The following is an 8578-nucleotide window of genomic DNA, read 5'->3' as shown; positions in this document are numbered from 1 at the left end:
TACTAGTGGTCATAGTTTCGGATCTCTTCTGCCAAGTGCTCTTCTATTTGGTCCATATTCGTTCTTCTAAATCTTCCTTGGTTTCCGCCGGTATTATCGGGCATGACACCGGAAATGCGACTCCGGAAAGGATGTAGTTAGCAGACCAATCACATTATAACCTTGCCGGCTACGTGAGCCTTGCAGAGCTTTGCGGTCTAGTTAGAAAAATTGGGCGACGCACATAAGCACGTAAGAAGGGATAGGGCCCCGGAAGGGCTCTTATGCTTGCGTGCCCCTGAAAACGCAGAAGCATGCACCGGCCTTTACGCTTGCAGGTCCCTGAAAACGCAGAAGGATAAGGATAAGATAAGATAAATCTGTATTGATCACGCAGGAATTTCACTTGTTGCAGCAGCAGATATTCAGAACGAGGTAGACAAGGGCGTAAGCAAATGCAATACACTAAAAATACAGAGAATATGCACATCATATACACCTTACACTTTGGAAATATTGTTAATAGAGAAATATACTTGAGTACAGTGCAGTGGCACACAATGATTGAATGATGTAATCTTTATTTGTGCATAATGTAGTTATTTTTGTTGATGTATTAGACTGCTATAAGTATTATGTCAGTGTGTAGTATATGCAGTGTAACAGGATTGCACATTAGCTATTGAATTGCAAGTTGAAATAAGTTCAACCTGAGTTGGTTTATAGTACTATCCCTGACTGGGAGCAGAGCTGGTTGTACAGTGAGACAGCTACAGGAAGGAACTACAGGCCGCTCACACCTATGGATGATTTAGCCTCCAGGTCTTCTAACTTGCATGCATGTGGACTGTAGGAAGACACAAGAAGAGCATGCAAACACTTCTTCGTGTTCAGTGTTTATTGGCAGGAAACCAGCTTAGAGGTGCATAACCGCCACCAGCTGAACTGTGTCGAGAGATTAGGCAGTGTGACACAACAAAATGTATATCCTTTTAGCCAAATCCGTGTCTCTCGTGAATTTAATAATCTCATGGTAAATCTTGCCTGCTGTTTTTCCTATAACACTTGAAAAGTCATTGTCAGGGCGGGCAGAATGGCAAGCGTGAACCCAGAAGCACAACAATGAAGCAGTCTTAGATTTCAGCAAAGTTCTCAGTTTAATAACGAAGCAGGGGTCAGAAGCCAGGCAGTCAGTTAGATAGAAAGCTAGGTAGAAACACACTAAACGATCTGGCAGGGAACAAAGGAAAGCAGGTAGATATACTGGCACTAGACGAAAAGCAGTATTATTGTCACAGTGAACCTCTACGGACAGGCCTAATCCCCTGCTGTAACCAACTGTTTCCATGATGTTACCTCGGCGTTCGCCAGTGAAGACAAGGTGGGTCTATCGGCGTTTGCGGACCTTAAGTGGGATTTGGAGAACAAAGGAGAGAGCCGCGGGGGGGCTCGCGCCGCCGCGCGGACCGATCGCGACGTGTGATCTAATTAGCATATGAACCGGAGTCCAGCCGCTGGCTAGAACCTCTCTCTACTCACCATTGGAGGAAACCACAGACCCTTGAAACTAATGTCACTCGTGATTGGCTGGTAGAAGTGTTGCTATTGGTCACCTTATGGGTCATTGCAGTGCACACGTGGGGTCACAGCATTCCGCACGTGGGGTAAGCCCCTCCCACACAATATTTATAATAAAAATGTATATATTAATATTTATTATTATTTATAAGTAAGCCTTTACCAAAAGCACTGCAGTTAATTAAAACTAAACATTCATGTGATGCTTGATGCTATAGGTGAACATATTGTACAGGGAACAAATGTGAACAAGGTATATGTGGAGTGAAAGCTTTATTTACATACAGCAAAAATATTGTACAAAATCTCAGGTGAGGCTTGAAATGTTTCTCTGGGTCATGACTTCTTTGTGGGACTCTTCTCCAGTGTGTAGACGTCTGTGGTGTGTAGCTGTGAGATCCAGTGTAGCTTCCAGTCTTATATGAAGTGTGGGACACAGGTCGGTGCACTCCTGGCTGTGGAAGGATGGATCCATGTCATCTGTCCCGCTTCAATCAGCTGTAAACACATTCAGTAAAATTAGCACAGTTCAATGACAACATACACCTTTACATGTAACTGGAAAATTATTTAATGAATATAACCTTACCCTCTTTCTTCTCCGACAACTCCTCAATGCTGATGTAAGGTCTGGTCGGATCATACTGGCTCATAGTGTGTCTTTGTACGTCATGGACAGGCAGCTGGAAAACAACACATGTAACATGACTTTATTATTAATAAACGGAAATAGCCGCGCTGCATCACCGTTGGAAGCTCCACAGCAAAAAAACACCAAAACAATTCATAAACAGTTACTTACATTCAATGGCTTAATTTTCTGCACTTTAAATCCGGACTTTCAGCGTCTCAGCCTAACGCCTCTTTGTTTGTTTGTGTGTGTGGGGGGGGGGGGCTGAGGCTGTGAAAACATACAGAAAAAAGTCACGTTGATGAAAAAACTTAACGAGAACAAACTGTTACATCTAAGTAATTCATACATATTTACACATGCACTAGATCTGCTCCAGCACTCGATGCTGTATTCGTATTTTAGCAACTTTCTCGCTATCCCAAAGAGTGGCGGACATGCTTTCAGATGTACCAGTTAGCTTAGTGGTTAGCATGGCGTCTCTAGCTCACCGTAACTCAGGGACTGTGCTTCCGTCTTCTCCGCCTCGACTCGTCCACACCGGGCCCGCGGCTCTGCCTCCACACGCACTCATCTTCTCCTCCAGGGAACAGCGTCGTGTCGACTTCAGCAAGTTATTTACCCCGAAGACAGAGTCACTCGTACGGGACAAGCTAAACACGACCCGCTTCCTGTCTGCGGGACACTCGACGCTGCTGCACGGCGTTTACGAGGCTCTGATTGGACGAGTCCATCAGCTGATGACGCGAGCGGGTGACGTGAGCAGCGGTTACTTCATGGGATAAGTATTTGACTGAGGCCAGGTTTATTTTTTGTGGTGTTTAGTAAATTTACACACATGATTCACTCATGCTGTTCTGTGTTTGTAACCTTATAGTTGAATGCACTTATTGTAAGTCGCTTTGGATAAAAGTGTTGACTGTTTTAATGGAATACTGAGAAAGTTTAATAACAACAATTAGACAATTGAAGTTCAAATTATGAAGGAATTTAAGCTCTATATTGTGTCTCCTTTATATTTAAAATAATAATCAAACTGAGTGGAGATGTATGTTGTATCCAAACAGCCGGCTGCTGTGTTTTGTCACTGTGCAGTCCATGGGGGATTAAATATTACACTGAAAAAATAAATCATTAAATCAATGAATGTTTCATAGCAATTTTGAAAGTAGTGGTGAAAAGGTACCATTTATAATTCATGGAACAGCTTAGTTTGCCATTGACATGTGAATTTGATGCCAGTATTTTGGGAGGACAGATATTTTTATGGAAAGCCAGTAGAAGTTTGGAGCTTACAGGACACAGATGATCATACCCAGCATCATTTATTTGCTGGTAGAGGTGTGGTTTACACTTCCTCTGTGCATTAAACCAGCACAATTGAAAAAGTGACTGTAATCATGCCACTCTATACAGTTGTTGAGATTTAGGATTGTTTTGGATGACAATAAAAATTTGAAATAAAGTGCATTGTTTCATTTCTTTTGACTGCATTGACCTTTGTTCGTGGTATACAATATAATTCATTATAGCACACTTACTTACTTAAGAACAATTTAAAATTTCAGGTTTAATATTTATTTTAAGCCTGGTTTACTCAGCCAGATAGTTTGTTGGTGCCTCTTACACATTGGTGTTATCTGCTCTCAGGGAAACTGATTTGCATTTGTGAAGCTCAGAGCATTGTCATTTGCATATGAAAGCGTCCTCTAGGAGTTGGAGCAGGGGGGGTCAAATCTCAACAGCTCACAGGCTTGACAACTGCAGGAACCCTGAGCGTTTCCTTTGCTGCCTGCAGATACGTGTGAAAGTCGTTAACCGAAGGATGTGCCAACACTTCTCTGCGACACAGATTGACACAAACGCTTCTTTTCATGCAGTGTGGGGGACTAATGATTTGATGAAAGCCAGGTGCGTCTGTGGGTGGGGCCAGTAATGGGATATAGAGACTTTCCAGTTGGATGCTTGCCAATTTCATACAATGTTCGCTTAAGACTTGTATGACCTACCTTCAAACAAATGATGACACCTTTTCCTCCCCCTCGATTCCTCCCTGCACCAACATGTCTTTTGTATATTTTCGCTCTAAGAAATACTGATAACAATAGCTTTGGACTATTTGCCATACTGGAAGTTGCTTTGACTTGACCTTCAACTCCTGGTGTATGTTGAAGTCTATATTTGACAATAGGAATAACCAGCAAGGAATGGAAGAGATTGGTACTGTGAGGCTCTGTTTTAAATATGCAAACATTAGCTTGACTCTTTTGTTCTCCTGATGGCATCTCTCCCGATTCCACCTGCATCGCTGCTACAGGGGATGTTTGAAAAGATCCCCTTCAGATTATATGGGCCTGTGCTTGTAATACATCCAGTGTCTTAATATTTGATTCTGCCCTGACATATAAGCAATACACCCATGATCTAAGACAGATCTCATGAGCGCCCAGTATATTTTTGGAGAGAGGTTCCACCTGCTGCCCACCCCTGCCCTGCCCTGCCAAACAATGAAGTTTATTAATAACCTTTTTACATTTATTCTGAACTTTCTCTAAATGAATATTCCATGTCAACTTCTCATCAAAACAAATCCCAAACCCCTGTTCCTATAGTTTCAAAGAAATGGGTGTGATTATCTGCCGTCTTGAAAAACGAATTACTTGGTTTTTTTTGCTACAGAGAGTGTTTGGCATGGCAGGTGTGGGGAGCCACTGCCAGTGCAGAACTTGCAACAGTTCAGCCAGGTGCTGAACGGTTTACTGTGTGTTTTCAGGTAATGATATGCACAACCAGAGGCAGGGGCGGTTTTGGGCATGGAATTTCATTTGGAAACTCCATGTCATTTGAGCACAGGCCAAATGACGTGGCACTCCACGGGCCAAATGACATGGCCCTCCAAATGACGTGGAACTCCACGGGCCAAATGACATGGCACTCCAAATGACATGGCACTCCATGTCAGTAATTTAAGTACTTTTGGTGACATGTATCACTACATTCCTCCATCAGTCTGTACTTTTTCAATAATAGAGAAAAAATATCTTCATTTATAATCACTTTGGTACTAAGAGGATAAAGTACACCTCACATCTATTGCACTTCTGTCTGTCCTTGGAGAGGGATCCCTCACATGTGGCTCTCTCTTAGGTTTCTTAGGTTTACCCTGTTAAAAGGGTTTTAAGTAGTTTTCCTGACTCTTGTTAAGGGTTAAGGACAGAGGATGTCACACCATGTTAAAGCCCTAGACAAATTGTAATTTGTGAATATGGGCTATACAAATACATTTGATCGATTGATTGATTGATAAAGATCAACCAAAAAATAACACATGCATGTGAATGGGGTGTAATGTTTCTAAGTGTCTTCTTAATTTGGTGGGTCTCAGACATAAAATACACACTGGTATTTACCCAAGAGCAAGATAGGCTTCATCATACTTTCATTTTAAAAGCTGAAACGCTGATTCATGCCATAATTTCCAGCAATTTTGTATCTTAAAGCTTCAACAGTTTTTACTGCTAGTTTACATCATATTTGATATATATGTTTAATAAATTGGGCATCAATACGTTAATATGTTTAACGTTCTGATATGTATTGTTTTGCGACCGGCACAAGACCGGTCTTGTGCGGCACAAGAGCTATTGCGCAAAAGCTCTTGTGCCTGGTTCTTCGACCCCCTTGTGCCTGAGGCACAAGAAATATGCGGAATAGAGAGTACTCAGAAAATAACTTTCTCCTTTATCAAAGATTTCAGTCATTTATAGTCACAGCAAAACACACAGCTCTGGTTGTCTAAGTGGCTCCCATATCATAGTGTTTAGAACACATAAACATCACATTTAAGCATAGATCAAATAAAGTTGTATGGTTGTATTTTATTAATATATATTACAAATAATGATTTGCTAGTATGCACCACAAAACATTACTCTGACAGCATCCCTCCACTCACCAACTCTCCATCATCCCTGCCAACCACACCAACCATCAGCCAACTGACCCCTTCTCCTCTCAACCAACCCTCCACCAGTCCTGACATGCAGCCTCCCAGTGCTATGTTGAATCAGGGTATGTTGTGGTGATATCTTTAGATAACGAACACATCCAGATCTAGAGATGTGTATGATGTATTTTTAGTAAGGTATTATACAAGTAAGTAATACAACGGTCAGAGTAACAAACATAGGAAATATTCCATAAAGATGATTGATGTTGGTGAACTTTGTTTCTAAAATTGTCATGACATCACATCACATTATGTAAATTGAAATAATTGTTTTTAGAGTTGTGGTATTAAATTGTAGTCTTATACATAGACTACTTGAATGTTGCGATGACGATATGACTAAATAAACACCTGCTTTGGTTTCACTGCTAAATTAGACCCCATACAGTGAGTGGTCTATGCAGACACTGACATTTGTATTTTTTTGATTTTGTGATGATCAGTGTTGATATTCTGGCGTCATTTCAAACAACTCAATGTTTAAACTGTAGAAAATCAGAGACGTCAGCTGAGTTTGTGAGAGAGAGAAAAGAGAGCAGTGAGTCGATGCATGTGCTGTTACCTTTCCCTAGGATTCTGGGACTATATTAAAGAAGATGTGCAATTCTTTTACATAATCAACCGCTCAATTTGCCCCTGGACTAACGCGATTACTAGCAGTTTTTTATGAGGAAGCAGGACATTTTATGTTCTAAAGCTAAGTAAGGTTTGCTGCCATGTAGTGGTTATTTCTTCCAACCAGCTGACTAGTAGATGGGTTTGAAGTCATCAGCAGATAATGAGATGAAATGTGGCTGGTTAAAATTACAATAATCAGTTAATTTACACCAACCAGCTTACTGTGTGTTTTCAGGTATGCCCACCAGAGGGAGCACGTGTTAGCCTGAGATGCAACAAACGCCCTTTTGGCTGTTGAAATCCTTCCCCACTAAAAAGCATTGCCTACTGTGGTGTTCTTTCACACATTCAATATGCTTACTTCTGCTATTGGATACAAATTATTTGTTCACACGGTCAAAGCTATGTATTTGTTGTATCTCGCCCCCAATTTGCCGCAGGGATAATGTAAGAGAAATGTTTCTCACAAGACAGATGGCCACCGAATTGGATAAGAGCAGACTTCAACGGACAATCAGGACGGCAGAAAAGATCATCGGTGCCAACCTGCCCACCATCCAGGACCTGTACACCTCCAGAGTCAGGAAACGGGCAGGAAAGATAACTGCAGACCTCTCACATCCTGGGCACAACCTGTTCCATCTCCTCCCCTCTGGGAGGCGCTACAGGTCTCTGTTCACCAAAACCTCCAGGCACAAAAACAGTTTCTTCCCTCTCGCTGTCTCACTTCTGAACAGCCAACCCACGGACACTGTGCAATAACCCTGGATCTTTATAATAAATATTGTACAGTTTCTCCCGGAATTATATTATATTATATATAATATATAGTATAACCATATTTAATTATGGTTATCTTATTTCATTTCACTGTATAACCGTAATTCACATACGTGTTATACCTGCACTTTTTTTCTTAGACTTTCGCACTGTTTGTATTTTGTATTGTTTTTGTGACTGTTCGTATTGGACTGTTTTGTTTTTTGATGTATATTTTTTCTGTAGCACACTGATAGCCACTTTACCGAGTCAAATTCCCTGTTTGTGCAAACTTACTTGGCCAATAAACATGATTCTGATTCTGATTCTGATTCTGACAGGAACTGAGTATACGCGCAGAGGAGCACGTGTTAGACCAGTGGCTCTCAAACCTTTTCTCTCATGCCCAGGGGTGGACTGGCCATCTGGCATACCGGGCATAATCCCGGTGGGCCGTTGACCCAATGTGGGCCGGTCTGGTCCGCTATGTTGTTGTTTTGTTTTTTTTCTCTTCTTCCTCTCTAAATTCCCTCCAATTGGGCCGGCCAATTGGCTACAGAGGGCTAGCAGTGTGTTGCCAGCATCGACACATATTATTGGTCTATTGTTTGTCATTGTCAATCAATCATGGGCTGACAGGCTCAGAGAGCCCCGACAGTGCTGTCAATCACATCACAAACCGGGGGCGGGACCTCATGGCATTGGCGGGGGGGGGGTCGCGGGACTGGCTGCTGCTGAGACAGAAACTTAACTTAATGGATAATAAGAGTAAAAAAACGCCCGGGTGGCGCTGAGAAGCATCGGGAAAAAAAGCTGAAGTCTCTGGAGGTGGAGGCTGCTAAATGTGCCAAACTGACGGACCTATGTGGTGCCGGGTTCACCAGCCCAGCAGCAGCAGGTGCGCCGGGAGACGAGCGAGGAGGACTCGACAATGATGAGCGAGTGGAGGCAGACATGTGAGCGCGCATTTTCAATTTTCAATACATTCTCCAAACTGGCTCGTT

At 42.2% G+C, this 8578-nt stretch overlaps 1 long non-coding RNA gene across 1 annotated transcript; it reads right to left on the bottom strand.

Moving 5' to 3' along the window:
• Positions 1–1813: 1813 nt before the first annotated feature.
• Positions 1814–2469, bottom strand: LOC133010525 (uncharacterized). The gene is made up of 3 exons (XR_009680683.1): positions 2360–2469; positions 2147–2240; positions 1814–2055 (listed from the first exon to the last, which is right to left on the bottom strand). It is a non-coding gene; the product is annotated as an uncharacterized LOC133010525 (long non-coding RNA).
• Positions 2470–8578: the final 6109 nt, after the last annotated feature.

Source organism: Limanda limanda, chromosome 9, assembly GCF_963576545.1.
Source record: "Limanda limanda chromosome 9, fLimLim1.1, whole genome shotgun sequence".
NCBI lineage: Eukaryota > Metazoa > Chordata > Actinopteri > Pleuronectiformes > Pleuronectidae > Limanda > Limanda limanda.
Note: the sequence above shows the minus strand (reverse complement) of the source record. Positions and strands in the feature narration are given on the sequence as shown.